The following is a 13,981-nucleotide window of genomic DNA, read 5'->3' as shown; positions in this document are numbered from 1 at the left end:
CACCTCACCTCTAAAGCCCCATCTTTGGGTGTATGTGCTGTCTATGATACAGCTGTCTGTCTTTCATGTTGTTTTCACCTCTAAACGCACGTCTATGGGTCTATTTGCCGTCTAGTCTATGATACAGCTGTCTGGCTTTCATGTTGTTTTAACCTCTAAAGGCACATCTTTGTGTCTATGCTACAGCAGTCTGGCTTTCATGTTGTTTTCACCTCTAAACGCACGTCTATGGGTCTATTTGCCGTCTAGTCTATGCTACAGCTCTCTGGCTTTCATGTTGTTTTCACCTCTAAAGGCACGCCTTTGGGTCTATGTGCTGTCTATGCTACAGCTGTCTGGCTTTCATGTTTTCACCTCTAAATTAAAGTATTTGGGTCTGTGTGTGGGCTATGCTAAAGCTCTGGTTTTATCGTTGTTTTCACCTCTAAATGGTGAACCTCTGGAGGGCACTGTATCAGATGCGGCGTGATAAGCTGACAGTATTCAGTCTCTTCTCTTCCTACATTCCATAAATAAGCCTCCGCCTGTTCGCAGCAGATCTTGCTGCGTTCAAAATCTTTCCGGAATGATGTGAAATATCAATCTGGAGTTGTTGTGCAATGTGACAGCGTTTCTAAAACAGCGCCTGTCAGCAGCAGATACAAATATACTTCTGTATGACACATTACAAGTTAAGTGTCATTTGAATGGAAAATGTATTCTGTCCACGTTTCAGTGTCAGTGTCTCGTCCCTGCAGAATGTTGAAGTGTTTTTGATAGAAAAAAAAAAAACACAAACATGTATGCCAAATCATCATGTGCCTAATGTCTCTATGGATGCTTTGCAGTGTGCAATGTTGATAAGAATCTATGCCTGATGTGTATTCAGCTTACGTATGTCACAGCTTTTTGGGGACGTTTTGATAGTGTTGTGGCATTAAACTGTCCGAGACTGAAGAATAAGAATTAAGTCATTTTGGAATGTGTTTGCATTGGTATATTTTTTAATGCACTGGTATCGTGTCTATTCTCTTGTTATTACTTACATAAATACTGAATATATGTGTCTTGGTCGGTGACATGTTGATGTTTTGTGTAATTTATTACAATTAAACTAGTTTTCACATGTAGAAAGTCTCTTAAATTTGTGATATACCACCTTGGCTCCGCTACACTCTACTCTACTCTACTCTACTCGACTCGACACTCTATGTGTTTAATTATGAAGGAGATTTAAAGGAACTCTGGGCATCCTGTTGGTGGAAAGGAATTAGACTATACTATATACTTTGAAGCGTTTATGGGGTCGAGTGAGTGGAACAGCTTGGGTAGAGCTAGCACAGGGGTGGGCAAACTACGGCCCGGGGGCCACATCCGGCCCGCCAAGTGTTTGAATACGGCCCGCCCAATCTTTCCAAAGTATTTTAGTATTTAAACTCAACATACAACCTGGCATCATGGCCTGAGCCAACCTTTTGATGGTTTTATCAATTTCGTTTTTTGACATGGTCTGTTGTTTACAAAGTGTTCCTGAAAAAAGGGACACAAGCACATAATAATAATAATCATAATAATTATTATTATTATTATTATTAGATTATTATAATTATTATATTAATGCTAATTATTATATTAATTATATATAATATTATTGTTATATTTGCATATTTTACATAATAATAATATAATAATTATTATTATAATTTTATTGTAATTATTATAATATTTTATTATTTTTTTAAATATTTAAATATAAATATAAAATAATAAATAATAATAGCAGATTGCATGACAATTTTACAGATACAATAATACCAGGTGGACTGTTACGTGTAAAATATATAGTCTGCCCCCCCCCCCGTAAATTTTGTCATATCAATGCGGCCCGCGAGTCAAAAAGTTTGCCCACCCCTGAGCTAGCATGTTTTATTTACGTATCTTTAGGGTCTCAAAGGGTTCATCACCTCCCACTTATAGGGTATGATTACGCCAAATCTTTGCTGATGAAAGTTATTCAGTGGTGATGGATGCTGACATTTTGTAAAATAATAATAATGGTGCTTTATGCCAGAAAAAAGACCGATAGTTCAGGTAGAAGACAGGTTTTCCCTTAGTCCATTCCCTAACTTGTTTGGAATTGTTATCCTGCTTAAAAAAAACAAACAAAAAAAAAAAAACCACTGACAACACAATCACCTTGATGGAGGGAAGAACATACGTGGTTATTTTTAAAATATTGATTTATCTGTAAAGTTTATTACTTAAACAGTCTGGGATGAATTTGGCTGGGTGCTTGAGGTCACAGGGAGCTCATATTAATCCACCCTTAATCCCCAATTACCGTGAGTGACTTTTAAGGGTGGATAAAAGAAGACTGATCACCATTCCTGCAACGGTCTTTGGCAGTTAATGGACTGAGAACTTAAGTCCATCAGGAGGTCGCGAGCTCGTGCCAGACTAGTAGAGTCAGCTGGCAGGAGTCACACAAATAAGATTTCAACGGACTCAAAGCCCTATTAACCTTTTTTTTTTTTTTTTTTTTTACATGGCGACCGTAATCTGCTGTGTGTGAGAACCTGCTTAGAGACGAGCTGATGAGGAGGAGGAACACGATGCTCCTCACGATGAGATAAAATGAGTGTCGTGTGGAGTGGAGGCAGGTGGACGGCAATGCAAAAATGCGTCAGAGTGTGACGAAAACGGGGGAAGCGATAAGGATGGGTGGATCAAAACTGAAATATGCTGATACCGGTATTGATTTGGACAAATTGAGATCAAATTTAATTTAAAAAATGACCAGCGAAATGACTATTTGTCCTTTAATTATGATTATTATTGTGTATAATAGCATATCTAACTACATATTTTAGCATAAAATGAGTAATTAGGGGGATGTTTTGACCACTGATATGGTTAGTTTATCATTTCTTTGTTTTAGTTGCTTTGCCAAAGTATCAGTATCCGTTTTACTCGATATCATCAAAATCTGGATGACAAGAATATAATAAGAAAAATACAAAAAGGTGCAGAAGAAAAGCAAAGTCAAACTGCAAAAAAGACAAAAAAAAACCAAGCAGAATGGATGCAAAATAAATAATAATAAATTAAAATAGTTCTGCTGGTTCCACAACGTATAATAAATAAAATAAAATAAAAAATAAAAAATAAATAAAAATAAAATAAAAATAAAATAAAAATAAAAAATAAAAAATAAAAAATAAAAAATAAAAAATAAAAAATAAAAAATAAAAAATAAAAAATAAAAAATAAAAAATAAAAAATAAAAAATAAAATAAAAGTTGTTGGGACACAGGCACACAAATTTAACGATACAGAGACAATTTTTGTCTGTAAGTAATGTGCAACTATCATTAAATGACTGAGGAATGTCAATAAAGGTAAAATTAAAAAAAACATTTTTTTAGAAACTCTTAAATTTGTTTTGCACCCCGCCTCTCACCTAAACGAAGACAGCTGGGATAGGATCCAGCATACCCACGACCCTGGTGACTATAAGCAGCATAGAAAATGGATGGAATTATGTTTTATTAATTTTATTTCATGACAAGTATCTCTTTGTGCCATTTGCATGTTCTCTGTGCATGCATGTTTTGTTTGTTTTTTTTTCCATTAACAATGTCAACATCAGCACTTGCTTTATTCCTCAGAGGAACCGATTGGAAGTAAAATGCAAATTCACTGTTGTGACGTCAGTTCAGTTCCCTTGTCTCCTTTATATTTTGGGGTTTTTGCAGGCAAAAAACTTTGGTGATGCTCTTACTGAACCATGACAATGTGGCCTGACAATGGGCAGCAGTGGGTGTGGGCTTACTTTAAAGTAGGCCGCAGCAGGGATTTAACCTGTGACCTTTCCAGTCCAGTAAAAAAAAAAAATGTACAAGCGGGCTGACCATCTTCTTTCGCAGTCAAAACATACACAACTAAAAGATGATATTCCCTGTTGGATTACTGGTCCCCATCTAATCCATAATGTTCCATCTAGGAATGGGCAGTATGTAATCCCATTTAATCCATGGTACGGATGGTCTAACATTGAACTACTGTAATCGCGGTTCATCTTAGGTTGGGATGAAACCAAAAAAACGAGGGTGAAATATTACATTTAACTTCACTTAATTCAGATTTTATTTGGCTACGTATTTGGGGAATCTCATTTGGGATTTCAACCTTCAACTCGAGATAGTACCGAGTGGGGTGAGGTTCATGGCTGGTGAGGTACGGACTTTTTTAAGACTTCTAATAGCATAAAATATCTTTCAAATATGTGGATTTTCTACTCTGTGGAAGTACGGCAGTGACAAGCACCTTCCAGATCACTTGCTTTGAAATTGGAACTTAAGGCAATATTTAGAATGCAGTTATACTTCAGTTCTACAATAAAAACAGCCCAGTGGAAGTGGGTAGAACAATGTTGTCCAATCATTGTATAGATTTTTTTTTTTAAATCCTTCAATTTAACTACTCATCACTTTCTCCGTAGGTAATCCACCTACTCAGCCTCCAAATGGTACTCTACCAGAATAGTACATTCTACACACACACACACACACACACACACACACAGAGTCCAAAATTCCCACAGAGACTCCATCTGGACAGGAACACGCTTTATCTTCCCCCATCTTTGTCACCCACTCTGCCTCTTATCCTCCTCCCACACACACACACACATACACACACACACACACACACACTCCACCTGCTTTTAATACAACGTCCGCTCAAACATGGCCGACCGTGATTTCACACCGAGTGCTACAATATAAAAGCTGAGGCTAAAAACAGATTCCCTCACAGTGAAACTACATTAAATAAACACAACAGCAGTCCCACAGAGTCGGGTATACATTACATTCAATGATAGCTAACATGAGGAGCTAAACTTTGTCAAACGGCTATCATTAGCCGACGACAACGTAACTAGTGTGTAACTTAACAAGATATAATGATTGCAGTACCTTCAAATGCTCCCGCCCCTTTAAGAGTAGTCAGTGAACAGCTTGTGTAGCAGTATAAATGTGCCGTGCTCTGAAAATAAGTCGACACTTTAATGGCCGTTAGCCGTTAGTGTTGCTCGCTAGCCGCTTAGCAACACTTTGCAGTGAAAACGTCCAAATTGTGTCCATATTTTGTGTGCGCAACTAACGATTATTTCCTTAATGGATTAATCGAATAATTAGTTCAGGACTAGACCAGGAGTGTCCAAACTTTTTCTAGCGAGAGCCACGGATGGAAAAGTCAAGTCAAAGGACGTGGGGGCCGTATATTATTTTCTAAAAAAAAAAGGCTAAAAAAATTGTAATAAATAAAAACAATTAAATTAAAAATTATTTGAAATTTTTATTAATTTTTTTTATTAAAAATTAAATAGATATAGAGATAAAATAAAATAAAAATCAAATAGATATAATATAAAAATTAAATAGATATAATTAAATAGGTAAATAAATAAATGTCCATCACCAAAGTCAAAAATAAAAAAAGGCTAAAAAAATTTAAGAAATAAAAAAAATAAAAAAAATTAAATAGCTATAGAAATAAAATAAAAATAAAATAATATAATAAATATAAACATTAAATAGGTATAATAAATAAATAAATGCCCATCACCAAAGTCAAAATGATGTCTTTGACTATCTTGTTTTGCCTAAAACACAAAAATAATAAATATGCTTTCACGGATGACTAAGGAAATTAAAAACAATTCACATTTGAGAGGCTGAAATTGGAGTACATTTATAAGTTCCTGGTGGGCCCAACTGAGTCAATCAGTAATCGCTGATTAATCAACTGATTAATTAGCTTCATCTCTCATTACGTCAACACTAGAATCACTCTTGCTTCCTCTTAATAATAAACATGTTAACGTTTGAACACAAATGTGGCTACACCATGTTCGGGACACAGTTTGGACAACCGGAGCATCGTTGTTGTTATCTTTTGTTGTGTTTACACACGTACTCGTAGTAGCAGTACACGTCATTGTGCAGTTTTCTAGATTCAAAGTAGAGATTGTAAGCTGCAACAAAAGCGTTGCCTGTGGACAGGCCTGCTATTGGATGATTGATCAGCTATTTCCTTGCAATCCCACTTGACATTTGCCTCCTTAATCTCCTTCATATTTTTACCTCCACTTCGAAAAACTCTGTTCTTTTCCTGGCAACATCTGTATCGATGTAATGGTATCATGTTTTCATGCATAGCTGTTTACACCAATGACTCACCATGTACAAAAACACTAATTTTACTAATTTTGCCATTTAAAAAGAAGAGAACGCCGTGTAATGTAATAACATCGAGGTGTGAAGACAAATGAATGTGCAAAGAGTGGAGGGGGTGACGAGAGGCTGAGTGGGCTGTCTGCATGTGGGATCAGGAAAGAATGTGAGAAAAACCCAGACAATAATGCAACTGCGTTACTCGGCTCTTTGAAATTATCGGAACGGTGAGGAAATTTGGGTTTGACATCAAGAGACGACTGGGAGTTCATTTGGAATGGTGTGTGTGTTGCACTGTTAAAATGGCATTTTATTATTATTACACCAAACAATGGAGGATTGGAAACATTTCAGACTTGACTCGACTTGGACGTCTTTCCTTGAGACTTACTTGAAACACGACTTTCTCCCACCTCTGGTAAATAATGAGTGTGCCGCCTTTTGACACAATAGCGCTATGGCAGTGCATTGTGGGATCAGCACGGCATGCATTATACAAGTTTAGACATAAAATAAGATTTTGTGGCCCAAATACATCACTGTTTGTAAGACATAGACAAGGCGAGCATATTGTGATTAAATGGATTACAATTGCTAATATTGCTAATGTTAAAATTAAATAACATAAATCAATTGTAAATAATTAATCATGTGAACTGCTTGATTGCCTTACATCTGTTACACAGCTTCTTACGTAGGATTATGGCGCTGGAATTTTACTTAGGCTAGGACAAAAATAGGACACGTCATCACCCCTTAATGAAATTTTTTGAAAATTTTCAACAAAATTTTCCACTAAAATTGAGTCTTGAGTGAGTGAGATTGAATGTTGAAATGTGTTGAATCCAATGTTTGGATGCCTCAAAATGCTCTGTTTCAGAAGGCGTGGTAAAATTGCCCCTTTGTGATGTCACAGAGGTTCCGGCTTCCTTATATGGGCGTGGCTGTAAGCCAGATAAGCTTTGTGCCCTCCTCCGAGCTCTCTTTCTCTGTTTACGTTGCTAGCAATGTCTCGAAAGGGAGGGCATACATTAAAACAGACCGTTTTCACGGGAAGCCAAAGAAATACAGCTGAATAGGTGCAGATTCTGAAAGAACTAGAGTGCTATCTGCGCTGGTTATTGTGTGTAGCTGCAGAAAACAAGATTTTGTGGCCCAAATACAAATACATCACTGTATTGTAAGACGTAGACAAGGCGAGCACATTGTGATTAAATGGATTACAATTGCTAATATTGCTAATGTGTTGCTACAATTCAATTTAGTGATGCTAAGGAGGAATTAAATATGCCCGAGTTTGAATAATTCATTGCTAAAGAGGCATGCCTGGATAGTTTTGTGCATGCACGTGTGTGTATTATAAATCTGCAAGAAAAAGCCAATGCTCAAGTACAGGACAAGGATAAGTGTAGTCTTTTATTCCCGCCACTAAACTAGAAATGTGTGCTGCATTGTGGAACATTCATCGTGTGTGTGTGCGTGTGTGTGTGTGTGTATGTGTGTGTAATTTCAAATGAATTCATCTCGGCAGCGTGTCCTCCAAATAGTTCCAGAGCCAGCCAACATTCTCAAAGTGTTTTTTTTTTGTGCCATCTGTTAAAACTCAATTTCCTTTCAGCTAGAATGATTCATCAAAAAGCAAGATTATTGCCGAAGGTCTTATCGTGTTTATTTATGTTTAATCCTCAAGGGCAAACTTTATACTTTTTACACTTGACTTGTGCAAAGTTGTCTTGCTCAAGGGAATTGCGGCTTTTTGTCCTTAAAACACAAGTATCGGTGTAAAGGCTGTCTTGAGGACTTTTTGTTGCATGTAGTCAATTCTTATGTCATGTACACCATCGTTCATAAGTTTGGGATCACTTGCAAATGTCTTTGTTTACCGAAGAAAAACACATTTTCATGCATTTCATAAACATTTTTTTCCATTTCACAAACAATTAAAATTAATCAGGTGATTTTCAAAGAAGGATGTACATTTTTGCATAGAGGCCTACTATCAACAACTGTCAGTCCTCTGCATCAATTTCCTGGTATGGCTGCTAATCCAAGTTCATCGTTTCATAAAGGCTAATAGATAATCAGAAAACCCATCTAAAAATCTAAAGCTAAAACTAAAATCTCTTACCATGCTGTTAACTACGCCCTTCAGACAGCAGCACAAACTGGGTCTAACAAGGACACAAAAACGACGCACAACTGTGCTAGAAAACAAATATCTGAGAGTGTGTAGTTTAAGACGAAGACGCCTCGCAGGTATAAATAGTACCACCAGTGTCAGTATCAACAATAAAACGGTGACTCCAGGATGCTGGACTTCATGGCAGGACTGCCAAAAAAAAAAGCCGTATCTCAGACTGTCCAAAAAATATTTCCAAGTGATCCCAAACTTTTGAGTGGTAGTGTATAAGGAAATGCAAATGCATCACCACAGTCCATCTGGGCCTGGAAAGTACACGAAAAAGCCGCTATTATCGGTATTAGCATCAACGCAGTGATTGTAACGTTTGGAAAAGGTAGTCAAAAAGTCAGAAAAAGCTTCCGACTTTGAACCATCATGGTAAACAACACCCATGTGTGTACTTTTTCTTTGACTTTTTGTAGATTTCTGTTAATATAAAGTGTGGATTCTCGACCCCCCCCCCCTTCACAACAGAGGGATTATTGTATCTTTCTTGTCCGTACCCTGCTCATGCAACTTAACCATGCTGACCCACTTTTATAGGCTAGGGGGTAGAATATCGAGTCCTTTAAATAGGCGAGTTTCAGTGGTGTTCCAAGTCACTGATACCAGAGGAAGTTTTAAAAAGGGAATGTTGTTGCAGGAAGGAGGGGCATAATAAATGATTAAGTCGATCACTGACAATATGCTTGGATGTGGCAGAATTCTTTGCGGATGAATTGAATTCTGTGTTAAGGACGTTGAGTCCAAATGGAGCGCGCTACTTGGCAGCCATGTTGTTCTTTTACGATGTGCGCTTTTTGCACTGCGATTAATATTTGTTTATTTGATATGTTTTTTAAAATATTTAAGTGTTAGTCGACTATGGAGAAAATCTAACCCGACTTTGAAAAGACTCATGGAAGACAGCGCTACTACTACACACATGAACGGAGCACACTGAACACAAAGGTTGCCCGACACTGTTTGGTATTCCACGGCAGTTCCCTCATACTCTGCAACGTCTGTCTTAACACCTCCTACATCTCTCCTCCTCCCTTTCCCTCCATTTGCACCGTGCCTCCTTTTTTACATCATCGCTTCCTGTTGCTCCAACCTGTTTTTACGTCATCACGTTTGTCGTTCCTTATGTCTTTTTTTTTTTTTTCTTCTAAATCTCCCACTACACTCTGTCTGTATGAAATATTCATGGGCATCCATACTGGGAGTGCAGCAGCCACAGGAGTCAATGCGCTCGCAAAGATCAGGCCTTTGAGCTTTGAGAGGAGAAGGGGAAAAAAAAAATGGTGAGAGAGGATGAGCACCATTGGGCTGGAAAGGAGAAGAGGTGATGACAGAAAAGAGCAGGTTAGAGACGAGAGCTGTGGGAAGAATGAAAGCCAAAAAGATGGACTGCGCAATGTCTCCAACTGACATATACGCACACATTTCCATAAGGAAGTTGTATATCCGAAATAGCGGATATGTAGCACAGGGATTTTGGGGGTAGCAACTTAGATGAAACACTCCTATTTAGTTCTGATGGACTGTAAACCACAGACCTCTAAATCTGCATGTTTTTCCCCATGAAGGGTTAATATAAGAACAACATTTTCAACTAAAACTGAGCGTGAATGCAGACAGTGAAATGTAGATTAAATGTTGAAAGTTTGGACGGCTCAAAACGCTCGGTTCCAGAAGGCGTGGTAAAATTTCCCCTTTGTGATGTCACAGAGGTTCCGGTTTCCTTATATGGGCGTGGCTGTAACCCAGATAAGCTTTGTGCCCTCCTCCGAGGTCTCCTTCTCTGTTTACGTTGCTAGCAATGTCTCGAAAGGGAGGGCATACATTAAAACAGACCGTTTTCGCGGGAAACAGGGAAGCCAAAGAAATACAGCTGAGTAGGTGCAGATTCTGGAAGAACTAGAGTGCTATCTGCGCTGGTTATTGTGTGTAGCTGCAGAAACTTAGATGAAACACTCCTAATTTAGTGCTGATGGACTGTAAACCACAGACCTCTAAATCTGCATGTTTTTCCCCATGAAGGGTTAATATAAGAACAAAATTTTCAACTAAAACTGAGCGTGAATGCAGACAGTGAAATGTAGATTAAATGTTGAAATGCGTTGAATCCAAAGTTTGGACGGCTCAAAATGCTCGGTTCCAGAAGGCGTGGTAAAATTTCCCCTTTGTGATGTCACAGAGGTTCCGGTTTCCTTATATGGGCATGGCTGTAACCCAGATAAGCTTTGTGCCCTCCTCCGAGGTCTCCTTCTCTGTTTACGTTGCTAGCAATGTCTCGAAAGGGAGGGCATACATTAAAACAGACCGTTTTCACGGGAAACAGGGAAGCCAAAGAAATACAACTGAATAGGTGCAGATTCTGAAAGAACTAGAGTGCTATCTGCGCTGGTTATTGTGTGTAGCTGCAGAAACTTAGATGAAACACTCCTAATTTAGTGCTGATGGACTGTAATCACAGACCTCTAAATCTCCATGTTTTTCCCCATGAAGGGTTAATATAAGAACAAAATTTTCCACTCAAACTGAGCGTGAATGCAGACAGTGAAATGTAGATTAAATGTTGAAATGCGTTGAATCCAAAGTTTGGACGACTCAAAATGCTCGGTTCCAGAAGGCGTGGTAAAATGTCCCCTTTGTGATGTCACAGAGGTTCCGGTTTCCTTATATGGGCATGGCTGTAAGCCAGATAAGCTTTGTGCCCTTCTCCGAGCTCTCCTTCTCTGTTTACGTTGCTAGCAATGTCTCGAAAGGGAGGGCATACATTAAAACAGACCGTTTTCACGGGAAACAGGGAAGCCAAAGAAATACAGCTGAATAGGTGCAGATTCTGAAAGAACTAGAGTGCTATCTGCGCTGGTTATTGTGTGTAACTGCAGAAACTTAGATGAAACACTCCTAATTTAGTGCTGATAGACTGTAAACCACAGACTCTGAAGGGTTAATATAAGAACAAAAACTACACATGACACGCACTCGAACCCGGGGAAGATACAAGCCGAGTAAGAGACGGCAATAAAGGCACACATTAGTTCATTCTCCAGAGGATCCAACAGGTCCATTGTTGAACATTTCCTCCCAACATGCCAGCTGTGATTCTGAAATGCGTCTGAAATGTCTTATTATCCTCCTTGGTGTGCATTTTGGCATGGCGGCCTGCCTCCCTGTCTGTCTGCTTGCCTGGTGGATAAAACATGTGCACGCTCCAATTTAAGTAACAAATATGGGTTGTTTCCAAGCAACCTACATGAAGCTGTTTCAGCTATCAGAGGAAACAGGCCTTCAGACCTTTGAATGATTCTGGAGTGCACTCACATGGAAAGAGTGCAAGAAAATAACATAAATCAATTGGAAACACTTAATCATGTGATCTGTTTAATTGCCTTACATATGTTACGCGGCTTCGTACGTAGGATTATGGCGCTGGTCAAAAGTGTGTGAATTTTACAGACAAAAATAGGACACGCCTATCAGTTTTTAATGACATTTTTTGAAAATTTTCAACAAAATTTTTTCCACTAAAATTGAGCGTTAATGATTGAATGTTGAAATGTGTTGAATCCAAACTTTGTGGAGTTTGGATGCCTTAAAACGCTCGGTTTCAGAAGGCGTGGTAAAATCGCCCCTTTGTGATGTCACTAAAGATGGGGCTTCCTAATATGGGCGTGGCTGTAAGCCAAATTTTAAGCTTTCTGCCCTCTTCCGAGCTCTCCTTCTCTGTTTACGTTGCTGTGGTGCTACAATTCAATTTAGTACAGATTCCGAAAGAACTAGAGTGCTTTCTGCGCTGGTTATTGTGTGTAACTGCTCTATAGGAGTCCACAACTCAATACAAAGGGCATAACAAAAAATAAGCATAATAGGTCCCCTTTAAATTTTAAATGAATTTTGCTTCCCGGTAAATGTCAGTCGCCCTGTAGAATGAGCAAAATGCTACAATAACGGAAAATGTCAAATGATATTCCACCAGGAGGGAGAGCCGAATAAACTCCAAGAAAGGATCTACCATGTGACTTCATTGTTCAGAGCATCTAGGTGATTAGTATGCATGTACATCATAGACTTTATGCTGTACACATGTGCGGGTTTCTGAACACTGACTCTTCTGGGACCTGCTGCAACTCTCATTAACCATTCAGGCCCAAAGCAGTTAGCTAATTAACTGAAACATATCATCATTAGTTAGGTGGCGGTATCAAAACACAAGACGCCTTTCAATCCATAAGAATTACCAATGAGGAAATGGCTGAAAACAAGTCCTAGTCGTGCATAATATGAATTCTGGGGAAAGGGAAGCAGCTTGTTTACATTGTTTAGTGCGTCTGCGTGGTCTTGACAATGGAAATTAGTTACTAAGTTAACCAGTTAAGAGGTGCTGGTAATTGTTGCTTTGGGAATATAAAATTTATACAATTTACTTTTTACCTGCACTTCCTTTGGTGTGTGTTTATCAGTCCACTCCGAGAGACCCTGTGAGTGCAGGTCACAACGACACAGGTCACATCGACATGCCTGTTTGAACTGAAAGCGTGCGCTAAAGTGCACGTTGTGGTGGAATTAGCAGCAAAGTCACATATCTATCTCATTAGCAGAGGAAGCTGGGGAACGGAGAGTGGGAGAAGAAATAAAGGTCTTGAAGGGAAAGAGATGTAAGTAATTCCTTCTCCCTGCGGAGCCCGCAGGGAATTTAGCAGGCAAGTTCAATAATTTATTGATTTTCTTCACTGAGCTTTTTTGTAACTCACGTAAATGATTACTTTATTTATTTTTTTTTTTACGTAATTAATCCCTGCGTTGCTCATCAACTACGCTGGTGTCAGTCTAAATCGTTTAAATTACTGTTTGTTTTTATACACAACTTATATTCTATATTTACTTAGACGTGGAAGCTGATTGTGAAAGCCAGCTTAGAGTAAAATAAATTATTTTATACTTTTGGGGGGGGCATGTTTTGTTTTCATTCCGGAATTCACACAGTTTTTAAATTAGTAGTGCAATTACTTTCCCTACAAAAAAATTTTGAAAATGATGGGTCGTCTTATATTTGGGGCGTATTTACACAGGTGGCGCCAACCGAGTCAGAGCTTTTCTTCCCGTCAGTCACACACACACACACACCAGAGACCTGCGCCATCGTGGCACAACATAAGAGCACCGTTTGCCAAGTGTCTGCTTCAACAAAATAAAAAAAATATCTGACGCTTTTTTTAAATGTTATTAGCAGCCTTAACACGCTAACAGCGGCGCTCGGTCCAAACACGGTAAACTCGCACATAAAATACGTCGCCAGAATTGTGTGTCACTCGTCGATTTCTGCTCAAATTGTGCAGAATGTATGGATTTAATCAGCAAAAGGTATGCACTGTTAGATTGTGCACACTATGACATATAATTAGTCTGCCCTCTGTGACATCACAAAGAAAGGGTTTTACCACGCCTTTTGAAACAGAGCGTTTCAAGCCATCACAAGCTCACCTCCAAATGCGCAAACCTAATTATCTGGCATGGTTTAACACGAGAATAGAACATTCTAACTACATTTATAGGGCAGAAAAGTGGAAAAAAGTATAATAGGTCCCTT

The sequence above is a fragment of the Doryrhamphus excisus genome, linkage group LG16 (assembly GCF_037039965.1).
Source record: "Doryrhamphus excisus strain RoL-2023G ecotype Guam linkage group LG16, RoL_Dexc_Guam_v1.1, whole genome shotgun sequence".
Classification (NCBI taxonomy): Eukaryota; Metazoa; Chordata; class Actinopteri; order Syngnathiformes; family Syngnathidae; genus Doryrhamphus; species Doryrhamphus excisus.
The sequence above is the reverse complement of the archived record's forward strand: the minus strand, read 5'-3'. Positions refer to the sequence as shown.